General features: G+C 38.5%; 1 pseudogene; it reads left to right on the top strand.

The window, feature by feature from the left end:
• The first annotated feature begins 446 nt into the window (after window positions 1-446).
• Window positions 447-2,597, top strand: LOC149011416 (F-box/kelch-repeat protein At5g60570-like; annotated as a pseudogene).
• The last annotated feature ends 15,089 nt before the right edge of the window (window positions 2,598-17,686 follow it).

Here is a 17,686-nt window from a genome sequence, read left to right as displayed (position 1 = left end):
ACATGGTAGGAGAGATGAGTTTCTTTTTCCTTTTCTCCACTCTCTCCCATTATTCTCTTCTTCTTGTCTTCCTTCTACCTTCCATCAACTGTTTGATAATACTGCTACTGGTGAAACGATGTCATCTTCCAACCCTCTGCCTGACGGGCCTCACCCTTCATCCTCTCCCGACCTTTGTTGTAAATCTTCCTCCATTAACCCAGCAGCAGCCAGACCCTGGAATTCCCTCTTTCCCTCTCCCTCTGGCCCCCTCCCACCAACTGCTCCCTCTTCTTTTTCCCCCTTTGACCCCGTCCCCTTCTCCTATTGTTTGCTGCCCCTCCTCTACCATTGAAGCTGGTATCCTCCATTGGCAATCTGTGGTCATTGGCCAATTCGTTGGTCCCTACCCTCCGTTTGGTATTGTTAAATCCTCTCTATCTAAATAATGGAAGTCCTCTCGTTTAATGGACTACTTCTTACTTGATTCCAGTATATTCCTTTTCAACTTCAGCTCTCTTGCCTGCAAATCAGAAGCCCACTTGCAGTTAATCCTGAGATGTGTGTTCTAGTCCATTAGTTTTTAATCATTAGTCTACTTCTTTCTAACTATTTCAGCACTTCTCCCCTTAAAAAAGTGGTTTGTCCTTAAATGTCCCATGCACTTATATACGAACCATACATACTACCATAGATATAAATGGCGAAACTTCATCAGTTTGTCCTAGTACTTCAGATGAAGTTGACATAGACTGTCAAGCATGCACGAAGCTGAAAAAGGAAATCCTGGCCTCATCAACAGGCACAATGAGGAAACCAGTTTAAGAACATGGTTGTTATTCAATCTGCTTTGTCACTGTAAAATGATTAAGCTAAGCAGCTGATCTTTCATTCATTTAGTTCATAGTGATAAATGTCTGTTTGGATATCTCAGCAAGACAATGAACTGGGGGCAATAGTCTAACTATTGAAGCATGATCTCTGGGTCCAAGAAAGGAAAAACTGCACTTACCAACATACTTAAGGTCTTTTAAGCTCTTAAAATCTTGAACATATTCTATTACAATGACTTTCTGCATAATAGCTTGTTGGTATTTCTGCATGCTTGAAATCTCAGAGATAAAAGATTCAAATTGCTTCTGAACCTTATAGGCAATATCAATTGTACAAAAACTTGGATTATTTAGCTTAGTTTTTTCATTTTAGAACCTACCAAAGACTGATATTTCTCATGTTTCCAAAAGTAGAACTTTAGTTGCACGGTAGCAATTGAATAATGATTTGTCTCCATGGTACCATGTAATTTTGATTTTCTGCTACCTCACATGTTTTATTTCTTGCATTTTGTAGTAATCAGATGGGGATTCCACTGGTCAGTCATCAGGTGATAGTCTTATACCTTGTGTTTATGATGACATTGCCACAGATATTCTTACTTGGGCAAGTAGATCAGATTACCCAAATCTTTACAAATTGAGGCAGCAGATGCGTGTCATTGAACAATGAGTTTATCTAGCTTGTGGCAATATGCCTTGGGAAGCTTTTGATCCTACAAGACAAAGGTGGATGAGGTTACCTTGCTAGAATGCCATACGATGATTACTTCACATATGCAGACAAAGAATCTCTTGCTAGAGGAACTGAGCCGCTAGTTTTTGGTCAGGAACTATCAGGATTTTCAACATGGATGTACAGTAAGCTCAATCATCGATGGTGTAGATGCCCCTTAATGAGTCTATCCCATTGTTTGTTTGGTTCAAGTAGTTCTGAAGAAGTTGCTAATGTTGCTGGAGGAAGTGACAAGATCTGTTCAACTTTTCAATTCCGAACTGGGTTCTAAGGAAAGTTTGCCAGATATGAATTTGCCTTGTAAACTTTGTTCAGGATTCTTCATGGATGATAAATTTTATGTTACTGGAGGAATTAACAGTCAATCTGACCGTCTAACTTGTAGGGAAGAATATAATATGGAGACAAGAACATGGAGGAGGATAAATAACATGTTCCTTGGTTGGGGTGGACCTATGTGGTCTCCTACCCTGATGGTGGTTGTTAATAATCAGCTTTGGGCTGCTGATCTAACTACAAATGAGGTGAAGAAATACGATAAAACAAATAATACATGGAATGTTGCGAAGAGATTCCCAGTCAGGGCCTGAACATGTCAGCAAGGAGTTGTGATGGGATGCTCTTGAGCTCCCAAGTTCAGGCATTAGGTTCCTGAGTTTGGATACTTTCTGTGTTGCTTTTTTGGTTAATTCGTATTGGAATCAGGAGTTTTGGTGTATGTGAGGCAACTGCTGTTGTAGGATGAGTGTTATGGTTCCTGAGTGTGTATTTCAATCTATAATTTTATTCTAATAGAAATCTGATCCCTTATTCAGAAAAAGAGATTACCAGTCAAGGTTGACTCTAACAACGGTTAGGGTTTAGCATTCAAAGAATGTGGTGACAAGTTTCTTTTGGTTGGTAGACATAAAGGCACTAATGGTGAAGTTATTGTGCTACATTTATGGTGTCCAGAGGACAAAAATGGGGGAAGACTTGAGTGGGATGTTCTTTCCATCAAAGAGCAAGCAGGTGGGTTTGAGTACAACTATGTCGTGATGGGTTGTTGATGCTTGTATGACTATCTTATATGAGTTGGATCTAAACGCATTGAGAAACTCAGGTCTTCTTTTATGGCGATTTGACGTTGATTGGATATTTTCTTCCTCTAAGAAATCGATGTTGATATTAAATTTTCTTATTCTCCAATTCCCACCCTTTCATTCCTTTCCTTATCCTAATTATTTTTAAGCATGTAAAGGTCTATATCCTTGATGTTTTTGAATTATGATGTTTTTTCATCCTAAACATTATTACAGTCCTTTATAGAATCTAAAAAGAAATAAAGAGATGATTGACCCTTTTCTTCACATCAAACTTCATGGAACTGCATACTTGGTTGAGAGTACCAGATGGACAAGCCTTCAGGCACTTCTCTCCAACCTAATTTGCATTGATCTCTATCAATTCCAAACACCCTCAATGGACGATGACGGACTGTGAAGAGTTCACCTTGAGTACCCATGCAACTCCACCTCTCCCCCCACCTTTCAAGAGTCTCAGAGAAGGCATCTGAAAGTAGCTAGGGAAGTTACCTTTTAGAGCCTTCCAAGTAATAAAGCCATGTCTTGGAATATGGATCCTTTTTCTTTTTTTTTTTCAAAGAAAAAAAAAAGAAAAAGAAAAAAGAAAAGACACTAAAGGATCAGACCTTTATTAGAGAAATAATGTTTAAGATACAAACCCAGGAACCATACCTCTCCACCCTACAACAGCAATTACCCCACATACACCCAGTCTCACTGGTTCCATTCAAAGAATAGAAAGAAACTAAACAAGCGAGAACCTGAACCGTGGGAGCTCTAAAGCATCCCATCACTATCCATCTTGACTTGTTCAAGAAAATCCCTTATAGGGAATGAAGTCTAATCCCTTGCTGTTGATTTCACAAGAAAGTTAGCGATTGGATTAGCCTCCCTATAATAGTGGGTAATCCTCCAATCTATCTACTCCACATAGTCTCAATCCATACTAGAGTTCAAATACACATCAAGGAATAAGAAATTCCTTCATCGCCAACACCACTGGCATAGAATCATATTCAATCCACAACTTCTCAATACTCATGGACTGAACGGCAGCCAACCCTCTCATCAAGGCCATGAATTCAGCCTCCAAACTCATTTTGACACCCAAGTACCCATGGAAAGAGGACAGCACTGCAGCACTCGAGTCTTAAATCAGTCCCAATATCCCTGCATGCCTAGGAAACCCTATGGCCAAACCATCAATGTTAAGTTTAAACTAGCCCCTTTCAGGTCGTTCCAAACCACCTACTTTGGCTCTACATTTGGTTTTACCTTCACACAAAGTGCTGCTCTTGACATCACCTCTTGGTCAGATCTTCCCAGCCCCCTTCCGCATTGTAAGTCTCAACCTGAAGCTCCAACAAGTTTGACCTAAACACTCAATCCACCTCGTCTACCAACTCTGTCATGCTTTCTGAAATTTCTCTCCAACCAGGTGAAGTATGGAATCAAGACAAAACACTTCAACCACACGTTGACTAAAGAGGTAGCCTTGTACCACCAAGCCCATAAGTCCTCCAATGAATGACATGGCCCCTATCTGAATGAGGAAAGGTCACTGAACTTACACCAAAGCACCCACAACAAATCACACTACATAAATAGATGTTCTATAGATTCCACACTCGAATCACATAAAATACAATAAGAAGCCAAAACTAGACTCGTCCTTGCACAACTGATTTTGTTGGGAGTCTCCTCATCAATAGTCTCCAGCCAAACATACACACACGAGGCTGCAAATTCACACCCCAAACAGCCTTATGACACTCCACCTTCGTGTGCTGATTCCTAAGGCTATTCGAAGTAGACTTGAGAGAGAATGTACCATTAGTTTCCAACTTCCAATGGCACCTGTCCATTTCTTTGGCATCACCCACTTCAAGCTTAGAGGACAACTGAAGAACATATCAAAGAGGGTTTGGCCCAGCTATAGGAAAATCCCACACCCTCTCATGCAAAAAATCTTCTACTCTCTGAGGACATCCCTGGATAGTAGCACCATCCAACTGGATATTTTCCACCACTATGAAAGGCACCATTTATCTGTCAACAAATTAATCTTTTAACCATTTCCTACAATCCACTATTCCTGAGAACAAATAAAGTCCAATACCTTTTTAAGACCAAGGAGGATCGAACAGCGAACATTGCATTTCTTCAGAGCACCACCCTTTGCAAGTAACTTGGCTCTCATAAATACCCCTATGAACATAGCATATTGCTTTACCTTCCAGGCAAGTTTGCACAAACAAGAGAGATTCACATCTATTAATCTTCTCAGACCAAGCTCTCCTTCCTTCTTTGTACAACATAAGTGAGCCCACTTTACTATTACTAACTTCCTTTGATTGATGCTTCCTTTCCACTCAAAATTGCGCATCCATTGCTACCTAAGACACAACAAAAGAGGGCTACCAGTATACAGAGAAGGTGTGGATCGACATGCAAGAGATCACTGACTTCACCATCTCAACCCTTGTTGCATGTGACAACAACCTCCTTTTCCTGCCTTGTAATTGAGCTTTTACTTTGTCTATGACTGGCAGAAATCTATCCGTTGTCACTCTTCCCGCCCAAAGCTCCACTCCCAAGTACCTTGTTGGCAAGGATGTTCCCTTGTTCTCAATAATTGCTTTATCCTCTGGTTTTTGAAAGGAGCCACCTTCCCAAAGAAAATTTTACTCTTTTCCACGTTGATGTACTACCCTGCAAAGAGTAGTACATGCCAAGAAAAGTTTGAAATTTTTTTGGAATTGTTACTGTCGGACCCTTGTACTTTGACTTTATTACTACTTTATCCCATGTACTTCCAAAATTACTAATCCAACATTTAACTTTGTCTACAATTACTAATGCCCCCTACCGTTAAGCTCCATTAGTTTACTAATGATGTGGCATCGATAGATTTTTTTAAAATTCCAAAATAACCCTAGAGTCATCTCTTTACTTATTTATCATTTTTTTCAAGTTATAATACTACCCTTAATTAACCATGGGAGAAAATTAACCTTAAATCAATTTTCTTCTCTAAAAAGAAACCACCAAATAAAGGAAAGATGTGATTGAATAAAATTCAAAATAGAAACTAAATATGAGGAACTATCAAATTTAATTTGAAGTTGGAAGTTGAAAATCACCTAATATATGCTAACCATTGTGCATGTTATCAAATTTCCTATTAATTAACATCTTATTTGCCAATTTGTTGTAAAACTTCCATCATTGTGATTGTGAAAATTTTAATTGGAGCATAAGAGTTTTAACAACCATAAGCGTGTGATCCCACCAGTCCTTGAATTAAATTCTTAGAAGAAAACAAAAAGGAAAATCATTTTAGGACAACTTCCTTTGAAGATGAACCTTACTTGAAACTCTATATGATTTATATTTTTTAGTGCAATAATAAGACCCTCATTAACAAGTATCACGCTGCAGTAGAGATCATTGTTATTTTGTTATTTTGTGTAAATTCCAAGAATTACAACACTCATATAAAGATTCATTTATTTTCTCCCAGATCACTGCTTTTGCTGTTAGAACTTAAATTTATAATGTGAAATAGTTCATTTTTACCATGATGCACATTTTGATGGAGTTAGGGATGAAGAAGCAAGATCTCAAGAGGTAATTCATTCACAAACTTTCTTGATTTGGGTTTTTATCATAGTGGAGACGACTGGTACTCTTTCAAATCCAAAATTGATTCTAAAATATAAGATCTTAAGGATATAATTGGCATTCAAGATAATTTCTAACAATGAGGTTAATGTCATCTTTTTGACTTCTTAATTTTAATTAAGGGAAAAATAGTATTACATCTTCAATGTTAATAGCCACATAACACCGTTACAAGTGAGGGGGCAATAGTAATTTCATAAAGAAGGATGTTTGATTAGTAATAAAACCAAACTAGGAGGGCAATAGTAAATTATCTAAAAAATTTAACATATTTCCAGACAGCATTATAGAAGAAAAAATATATATATCATCATAATAATAAGAAGGTAGGAGCAATCACCCCCTAGGACCGGGTAGTGCTTGCAACTCCTTCTTCCTCACCTTTTCCTTCAGATTCTTACATAGCACCTCTTTTGCTAGAATAACCAACATTGGGGACATAGGGTCACCTAGTTGCAAACCCCTTTCCACATAAAGAAACCCACAGGACCCCTAGTCAAGCAGGAACAACACCCTTGTTGTCAAGAAAATCTCCCTAATCCAAGCTCTTCATCTACTAGAAAACCCAAACTTTTCCAACTAAACAAATAAGAAATCTTATGATCGAATATGATAGGCTTTGCACATCAATTTTTAACCCCATCCCCCACCCCTAATTGAGTAGTTGAGTAACTAAGAAGTTTAGAAGCCATACATATATTTTTTGAAATTACTTTCCCTTTCTGAAAAACCCTTGTCCTTCAGAAAAAAATCTTATTCTGTTTGCAACGGATCTTTCCACTTCCTCTCTAGTCACTCCTTCATAATAGTCTGTCGACAACGGATCCTCCATTTGAATGGAGTCTTCATAACCTATTGTATAATCTAAAAGAAACATACCTATAAAGGAATGAGGTCAACAGAACTCAGTGAGATCAACTCAACAACATATCATGCATGCATTCACAAGTTCTCACATCAAATATATAAGATTAATGATGGTAATATAAATAATGATGATAATATAACTAATGAATGATTAGGATGTTATGATCCTAAATCTATCATGAAGTCTCTATGGTAAACATGCATTAAGTTAAACACCAGTCTCCTCTGGGTAGTCTTAGTCACTCTCACTCACAACACTCAAGCATGTCTTTTGGGTTTTTCGCGGTAGTTGGGTAAAGTCACACCAATCTGTGGCTGGGGATATAAGTCATCACTCTCTCACATCATCGTTTGGCTTGAGATTTATTGTGTGTCAAGGACAACTCTAGGCCCAATGCATAGTCATACGGTCTCATACTACATGTGGTCCGGATATCTCCCCTCATGCCTAGTGCCCTTTTGGTTCGATATCCTTCTTTACCTTGGAATGGTATCCTCAACGGGAGGCATCTGTTGGATCCCGTTCCTTAACCCAGTGGTCATCCACATATAATGGACATGATGGTCTCCATGTCCTCTCACAGGTTGGTTACTGGTTTTGAGTGCCCATGAGCCTTATCTACTATATGCAACCCTACCATTCCATGATGGTAGTGGGCCTGTTTGGTGCTCTTAGGACCCTGACATCATGGGTTAACCAACTTCAATACCCCTACTGGAAGGGTAGTAGTACACATAGGGTTATCTAGCCAAACACTTCTAGACACCTAAATTTCTCCATCGGATTGATAGTTATCATTCCCAAAGCCTTAGCTTCTACCCATTTAGTGAAATAGTCGATTGCTACTATGAAAAATTTCTTTCTCCTGATGCTACAGGAAATGGACAAAGGATGTCCATCCCCCACATAGAAAAAGGTATGGGACTGAGAATTGGAGTTAGCTAGTCAGCAGGTTGTTTTTGTATTAGAGCATGGATCTAACATTGATGATACTTCTTTACGTATTCCATTGCCTCATATTGCATTCGAGGCGAATAAAATCCTTGTCTTTGGATTTTATAAGAAAAGGTTCTCTCCAATATGACTTCCACAAATTACTTCATGGACCTTTGCTAGCGCATACTGTGAATCAGATGGTCTCAAGCTTTTCAACAATTGCCAAAATTTGTTTTTTTTTATAAAGTAATCCATTCTTTAAGACAAATTTTGCTGATCTTCTCTTTAAAGTTATGGCTTTTTCTTTATCATCAAGCATAGGATCATCCCTGAGATAATTTATTATAGGATCCATCCAGGATGATTCACTAGCAACTTCCATTACCTCAAGCTCTAGATATGCTAGGGAGTTTAACTCTTCAACATACACCGCTTGTGGGAGAGAGACAAATTTCGCTGAAGCAAGCTTTGCTAAGGAATCTGCCATTGTATTTTGACTTCTAGGTAACCTAAATATGTGAAATTGTATGAACCATGGTTTGCATTCAATCACTTTCTTCAAATAATAGATCATCCTATCATCTTTCGCCTCAAAATACTCCTGTGACTTGGCTAATCACTAACTCATAATCATTTTTGACCTCAATGTTTTGCACACACAATGATTTGGCTAAATGGAGTCCTGCAATTAAAGCTTCATATTCTGCCTCATTATTAGAAGCATGAAACATGAAGTGAAGTGCACTTTAAACGACAAAACCGACTGGACTCTGAAGAATCAATCCTGCTCTTGATCCTTGAGAGTAACTCGAGCCATCAACATGGAGAATCCTCTACCAAATATTTCACTGGGATTTCCTCAATCCATGGGTGGCGAGACACTCTCAACGACAAAGTACGCTAAGATCTGTGCTTTGATTGCAGTTTTGGGTTTGTAATCTATATCATGCTCTGTCAATTCCACTGCCCAAGACACCAATCTCCCAGTAAGGTCAGGCTTATGAAGAATTTTCTTCAACGGCCAATTAGTCAAAACAATAGGAGAGTGTGCTTGAAAATATGGTATAATTTTCCTAGCTACTACTATTAGAGCCAAGGCTTGCTTTTCAATTTCGAGGTATCTTGTGAAATCCCTCACAACCCTAATCTGGAAGTCTATGTTGTAGGTCCGAAGACCCCAAGTCATGGAAGAAGACAACTATGGACCCTCTCATTTGAACCCATTGGGTTTGACCTAGAACCAATGGAGGCTTATAATGAAGAGCCAATTATGGAAACCTTGAATGACTTTGATAGAAGATGTAGCTTGAGTGAAGATGGACTTTGAGTACTATGATGACACCTTCGGAAGGTCCTATAAAGTCAAGTAAGACTCTCTCTTAAGGTGGAAGAGGACCCAAGAGGAGTTTGTGGCTTTTGAAGACCAAAATTCAACATTTTACCAAAAAACACTGCCTTGGGCGACCAAAGCTAGTCCAAGGCAGAATTGTTACTTTTTGGAAAATTAGGTTTTTGGAGCTCTATATATTCAAACTTCAATCTAAATTGTACCACTTTGCCTCTTAGTTGTTGCAAAATGAGAAGAGCCCTAGAACTTCCTCTTCAAGGACAAGGTAGATCCCAAGCATCTGTGAGAGATTCCTCCATTGAATCTTCTTCTTCAAGGTTAGTATTCGCTTCTATTTTCTCTAGATCCATTATCTCTTCTATTTCAACCCATTGTTTTGATTGTGAGGAAGGTCTTATACTACTGTAATGACCTAATCTCTTATCCTCATAGTCTTAGAGTGAATTTCTATTCACTCTATTCTTTCCGTGGACTACACGGTGTGATTTCGATACTAAACATAGTTTAAACTTCACATGATCTACTTGTCTTGTTTGACCTCTAACCTATGCTAGATCTATTCTTAAGTATATTTTCGACCATGATATAGTGTTTTCTTATCCCTAGAAAGAATCCCCATTCATTCTAGTCTATCCGTGAAATATATGGATTGATGCCGGATTAGGACTATTATGTGATCCGATAGATTTCTTTCTATTCCAATGGCCATATTAGATGCTTAGATCATGCTAGATAGTATTCATATACTATTTTGAATTTTTCTATTAATTTTGGAGTGATTGGAACTTGAACAATGAGTTTCCGATCAAAACTTAAGGTTTTTTGTCCGCACACAGTCTGCTTGGTCGCCCCATCCGACCAAGCCAAGCCACCAAAGGGTGTCCTGATAGCAACTTTTCCTTGTTTTAACTCTGTTTTGTCTTCGATCATTAGGGTTTGTTCCTTATGTTCTATAATTGTTTGGGTAGGATTATTTTGGTGACTTCGAACCTATCCCCCCTGATCTCTTTTCTTTGGAGTTAGCGAATTGGATATAAGGAGAGTATGTCACTCACAATTAACATGGCTACATGCTTTGATATGTTAGAACTTGTATGCAAGTGTTAGATACTGTAATAATACTTTTTCTATAATGTTATACTTCAGTAATTCCAGAATATGTTTCATTATGTAAATTGCGTACTTGTATGAATGAGATTGATTTAATTATGAGTTGGACTTTGTTATGATATTTATGGAATCATGATGTGATGTGATTGACTAAGTGTGGTTGTGGATTGGGCAATGCCAATTGGACGTTTCTGTCATTGGACACTAATGGAGGTGGTATGGGATGCATTCCTATGGTACCCCTTGGCGCTTTCCGCACCTACTGGATGTCATACCTAGGACTTGTCTAGATGAGTTTGGCTAGGAAACCTCATCATATCTAACCCCATCGCGAGGGTATTGAAGCCGAGTGACCCATGGCAGCAATGGGGATTGTGGGCACTCAAGACCGGAAGCAACCCATGAGTGGATGCAGTCACATTGTGGGGGCCATTCATTGGTAGGGTCGCACATAAAAAGTCTGGGGTCATGGGGGTCGCACATAATAAGCTTGGGATCATGGGCACTCAAGACCGGTAGCCAGCCCATGAGAGGACATGAGAGCTGGTTGGAGCCATAGGCTACGATGACTCTAGGGAGGGTGATACCGGAATAGACTGCCTAGGCACGGAAGGGAGGCTATCAAACCGGAACAAATTGTCTAGTGTACGGAAGGGAAGTGTACGGAAGGGAGGTATCCAAGTCCGAGTAGATGTGAGTCAGTAGAGGACTATGCATTGGGTTAGGCATAACCCTAATATGTGCCAATACTCATACCAATGGTGTAGTGAGAGAGTGGTGACCTAAATCCCAACCATGGAATGTCTGAGACGGACGCCCTGACCCAATTACTACGGAGAACCCAAGATACTGAGGTGGTTGAGGGAAGGGTGACTGTGACTACCTAGAAGAGTATGGTGTTCTATCTTAATGCGTGTCTGCCACTAGAGACTAGCATATATATAGTTAGAAGCATACTGACATCATTGTTTCATATTATTTGCATCATGTTTGTTCTAAACTGTTTATAGTTGTTTATTGTGATTGAACTACTTGCTGAGTTCTATTGAGCTCACCCTTCAAGGATATGTTTATAGATGATTTTGCAGGTTTGGAAGAGATCCCTTGTGATGAGCACATTTATGTGTGAAATCTTAGGGCATAAAGCATACATTTTATACACTTAGAGTGGAGCTACCTTGGGTTTTATGTTATTTTTGTAGATTTTAGGACTTTTCAACATTTAAGCAAATATTTGGAGTTTTGGGTATGAATCATGCAATTTTACACGTCAAGAGGTCCATTCAAATTCTCAAATGTGAAAATTGGCCTGATCTAGAGCATGATGGGCTAGAGATGTGATTATGGGCCAACTCCGAAATATTTAAGAGATAAAGAAGGCAAATTTGATCTACGGCTGAGATTATAAATTATCAATCAAATCTACAGAGATATTATTGAGAGAGTCCAAATGGAGAAAGAGTCATTGCATACCTCAATATCTTATTTCCTATTTGTGATTTGAGTAAAGAAAGAAAAAGAGGAAAAAGAATTATATATAGATAAGGAAGAAGGAAAAATTCCGTTTTTGAATGTCTCTGTTCAATTTCGATCAAGCCCTTCATCGAACGGTCATCCGATGTTCGATCGAGCTGATTTTTGGAGGAGAGCTTCACACTTCTTGATCCTCAAATCCAACGGTGGAATTATGCATTTGATTTCTCTAAGTCAGTCCGATTAGTACATCAAAACGCTAATTGGTTGAGTCAGATAAAAACCCTGAGTTTGATTCAAATTCTGTCAAGATTCATATCCCATGTAAACTCTATAAAGGAGAGCATACTCCATCAAGGGAGAAGGTGTTTTAGAGCTTAGTAGAAGCACTCTTTCTTCTCTCTTCAGTTTATTTAGGCTTTCTCTAGTTTTCTTTGCTTGCATTTGTGAGATTTAAATTTCTAGATTGAATATTTAGGTTTAATTTTTCTATGTAATGCAACTCAAGTTCGAGTTTCAAGTTTTAAGATTCGTTTTTCTCTAGGTCTAGCAATTGCAGATCTAGATCATTCTAGATCTAGATCCGGTTGTTATGGTTGGTTGAGATTCGAATCATTTGTTCAATTCGCAAGTAAGTAATCTTCTTCAATAATCTTCTCTCCTCCCTCCATTCCCGCTTCTATCTACCCCTCCATATTCTTAATTTAGGATTTACTTTCAGCATCTATTTATTGTTCTCCCTTCCACTGGGTCCTTGATCAGAGATGCCTACAATCGTGCCTCTCTTTGGTTAAGGTTTCCTTTCCTTTTATTACTCTGTTATTTACTTTCTGCAATTTACTTTCAACATTTATTTATTGTTCTCCCTTCCCCTGGGTCCTTGATCAGAGATGCCTACAGTCGTGCCTCTCTTTGGTTAAGGTTTCCCTTTCCTTATATTGCTTTAATTATTTCTTTTCTGCAATTTCTTTTTCTCTAATATCCGTTCCCCCGATCGGTGGACTGTAAGCTACGGCAAAGGGTCCACGGTCAAAGTCATTATAATTATACTCCCCTTCTCGAGTTAACTATGTTCACTACTGCTGTTGAAGAGGATAGATACACTTGTAAGGCCTCACTTGGAATTTTGAATCCTTTAGAAATGTCGTGTAACATTGTTTGGAGAACTTCTGATCAGATCGACATCCTCCAATGCCTGACTCTGTTGCAAATTTCATTTTTAGGTGTCTTGTCAAAATGACAACACCTATTGCATTCAGAGTTGGTCTTCCCAAAATCATATTATATGCCGACAAATTTGTGACCAGTAAGAACTTTGTCACTGTTGTTATTGTTTGAGGATGAGATCCGAGCGTAATCATCAACTCAACAATCCCCTCAATAGTCTTTCTTTGCTTTCTCTTCTCTCGTCGATCCTCTGTTATTCCACCTCCTTGGTTGTTCACCATTTCTTTGTTATCCTCTATTCCTTTTCTAAACATACCGATTTAGACGTCCTTGACTGATTAGATGTTCAATTACATTTTTTAAAACAATTAAGTCGTCTGTATCATGCCTGTGATCCCTGTGGAATCTACAAAAGTTATTTTGATTTTGCTGCTCCGCTCTTAAGATCTTTGGCATTGGCCAATCTCAAGAATTTTTTTATTTTGAATCTGCATCAGAATTTCAGATCTTGAGTTCAAAGGCGTATATTGATCTAGAACTGATCGTGGATCATCTTTTCTGACCCGTTGATCATTTCTTGAATAATTCTTATTATTCGTCCAATCTTTCTGATCAGATCACAATGTTCCACTTTCTTTTCTCTTATTTCCATCACCAGTAGTTTCCTTCCTTGCTTACAGAATCTCCTTCATGCTTGCATATTGGTTACACCGTGATGTTAATTCTACAATGTTTGCCGGTTTGTTCATGATTAGAAATTCTAATAAGTTATTATCACTCAAACCTTTGAACATTGCGTCATAATCCACTGCTTCATTCAAATTCTTGATCTGAATTGATTCTTGATTGAATCTCTTCATGTAGTTGCAAACTGATTCTCTAGCCTTTGGCAAATTTCTGCCAAATTTGTCCACTGTCTTACTACTTTTCATGCTACTTTCAAAGCGTGATAGGAAGATTTTGGTTAAATCTTTGAAGTTTCCAATCGAATTTGGCTTTAGACTAAAGAACTAGGTTGTTGCAGGTCCTTTCAGAGAAGAGGGGAATGACCGGCACTTGAAAGCTTCTGATTCTCCAGCTAACATCATAACCGAGTTGAACTGAGCTAGATGCTCTAGTGGATCAGCACTCCCATCGTACGTTGTGAACACTAGGAGCTTGAAATTGTGTAGTAATGGAGTCATCATTATCTCCTTCGAAAATGGATTTCGATCTATGGATTCTTCCATATTCTCCTTGTTTTCCCTATTTGCCAGTCGTTGGATCTAGTTGTCTAGAATACAAAATCCAATCCATTATTGATTTTGGATTCAAGAACCCTCAAAATAGCTGCTAACTAATTTTGTAGCTTCTCTTTTCGATCTCTTAGGCTTCTCGAAATTCTACTTTTTCCGCTTTGTCTTGGTTGAGCTCTTCTATCTTCTCTAGTTGAAATGTGATCTTTTAACTCGTAAGGAAGTGGATCAAAATCCGGATCTGACTTTCTCCACAGCCTTCCTTGATTAGATTTGATATTTTTTTATTTTGTCTCAACTCTTGCTTTCGAGGATTTTTGTCAAGGATCGTATCAACTTGGGAAAGAGGAGTTCTGTATTATGCTGATAGTGTTGGTATTGGAGTTCCAATTAGTTTTGGAATTCTGATTTGTCGGATGTATGATCTCATCAGGTTTTGTGTATCCAAAATCTGACGTTGCATATTTTCCATTTGAGTTAAGATCTGATGTGAATCGAATCTGGGTTGTGATGTTGCAGCAGAAGCTTTTGAAAGCTATCTCTCCTGTCAATTATGAACTTCTAGGAGATGAGGTGAACGATCTCCAGGACCTTCTACTTTTGACGAGTAAGCATCACCGGAGCTGGTGGTGGTAATGTTGCTTCCTTCATCTTTCTCTTTGGATTTTTTCCTCTTAACTCTCTCTACCTAGTTTCTGCTGCTTTGTTCATTGGCATCTCCTCTTGTTTCTTTGGTGACAGTGTCATAGCTTTTGTTTTGAAAGTTATTCCCACAGATGGCACCAAATGTTGGTGCAGATTTACCAGGGGTTATGAACTGCGAATCCTACCAAACTCTTCAAATCTGGTCCTAAATCCCCTCTTACTTGCAAAGCTAAGGAAAGACTGTTAGAAACGGAGCCGATCAATTGGATCAGCATTCCGTCTCCGATGGTCAAGTCAGTGAGTGTCGAAGGATTAGGTTGTAAAGCTCCTGATAGCTTAAGGAATGTTTGAATGTAATTAAGGAAGGAAGATGCAAGCAACTTTTTAGTGAATTCGAATGTCTTACCTTCTGCATACACCTCAACCCTATTTATAGATCCTCTTTCTGACTTTGCCTTCTCTCATCCGTCGATTGAGTGTTATAGAACCGATGGTTAAGATTGGATCTTTGGATGGCTTTTGGGTTGATCCCATATTTGGTCCAAACCATAAGTTGGAACACGTTCATTCGGATGAACCAGGTCTTGGGTGATTTATTCACAACACGATCCAACTACAAATTCATTGGATCGAGTGAACAGGGAGTATTTTCTGTAAATGAAAAAATTAACCGAGGTTTTGTAAAAATAAAAAAATAAAAAATAAAAAAAAAAACTTACATTTCTCTCATGGGAAAAATGGTCATTTCAATTTCAAATTAACAAAAAAAAAAAAAAAAAAAATAGTGGGCAACTTGTAATTTCTGAAAAAAGTCTGTGTGGGCAGCATGTAATTTTTGTCACTTAAGTGGGCAGTCAAGAGTTTTGGCCCAACTTAAGTAGACAACATGGAAAAAACTCTTTTTCATTGTTATTGAAGTAATCCATATGGTAGTGGTTGTTGTTCAACATTTGATGAAAACATTGGAGATCCATTCTCGTTTACGTTTGGGAGCTTTCTATTTTATTTTTTTTTTTGACACAAATGTATGCTGAAGTTTCTTGGAACCTTACAATAAAACTTTGGTCTTATTCGGGTTGCAGTGGAAGAACAAACAATGACTAACGGGTGATGCTTTGACTTGCCAGTTGCCCCTTTTGATTGTTGAAAAGTTTGATTACTTTAGTCCCACATCGCCTGATGTGAGACTAGAAGGGAGAGGAGGAGGCTATAAAGTACGCCTCCCCTCCTCTTGTAAAGCACACCAAAACAACAGGGAATATCCTATTTAGAAAAGGAATATTCCTCCTCCTTATATTTATTATTTAAATATTGGAGTTTCTCTCTTGCCCGTGGTTTTTCTTGTTAAGGGTTTTCCATGTAAATTTCTGTGTTCCTTTTATTTGCTTCCACTTGTTGCAGCATAGTCTAATCTTCCACATCAGAAAAGGAAAATTCCTTAGGGGTTTGTTTGGTTGGTTTAGGGTGTAAATATCTACTTATAGTATGCTCTGTGATTGCCTTCACATCAGAAAAATAAGTAAGATATTGTTTTTCCATCCTACGGAGGTGTTGCAGAAGTCACTATTCACGTGGTTTCTTTTCGGGTATCCTAGAAAGGTGTATTGGGTGATTAAGTGCATGTCTAGGAAAATTTTGTCTAAGGAGTCTGGTATTTAAGCGGACCGCTTGTGTCCCTCCAGTCTTTCCTGAAAATTTTCCTGGTGCATTTTGATTCAACCATATACCAGTTGGAGATAACCTGAGAAGACAAATTTCACGTGAAATAGTGGGAGTTATTCTGCAGCCAACAACAGTTCGTGATAGAAGCAATGGCAGCAAAGATCGACATCGGCAAGTTTGACGGCACGAAATTCTCATTATGGAAATTGAAGATGAAGGCATTATTGATAAAAGATAACTGCCAGGAAGCCATCAGTGTTCGGCCGGCGGAGATCACAGATAACAAAAAGTGGAACAGAATAGATGCGATGGCCTTTTCCAATTTGCATCTAGCATTATCTAATGATATTTTAGCGGGCATAGAAGAGAAGAAAACTGCTAAGGAGGTTTGGGATCACCTCATCAAATTGTATGAAGCCAAATCACTTCACAACAAAATCTTCTTGAAGAGAAAGTTGTATACCTTATGGATGTCAGAATCTACATCAGTTACAGAGCACTTAAATACTCTGATTTCGTTATGTTCTCAACTTTCAACGTTGGGACATAATGTTTCACCACAAGAATGTGCTGAAATTCTACTCCAAAGTCTTCCAAATTCATATGACCCAGTCATCATCTATTTAACCAGTAATATCCTCTCTGATTATCTGGTATTTGATGATGTCGCTGCTTCAATTCTTGAAGAAGAAAATAGACGAAAAAGCAGGGAAGAGAGACAGACAAGCTCACAACAAGCGGAAGCTCTGTCAATAACGCGAGGAAGGTCAATGGAACGTGATTCTAGTGGGAGTCACAATCAAGGGAGGTCAAAATCTAGGGGTAAGAAGAATTTCAAGTGCTACAATTGTGGCAGAAGGGGACACTTCAAAAATGAGTGTCGATTCAAAAAGGGTGTAGATAAGGCAGAGACATCTCAAGGGTGCATTGTTGAAGGAGATATTCT

Source organism: Hakea prostrata, chromosome 7 (genome assembly GCF_041222555.1).
Source record: "Hakea prostrata isolate BN-2017 chromosome 7, UWA_Hpros_2, whole genome shotgun sequence".
Classification (NCBI taxonomy): Eukaryota; Viridiplantae; Streptophyta; class Magnoliopsida; order Proteales; family Proteaceae; genus Hakea; species Hakea prostrata.
The sequence above is the reverse complement of the archived record's forward strand: the minus strand, read 5'-3'. Positions and strand labels throughout refer to the sequence as shown.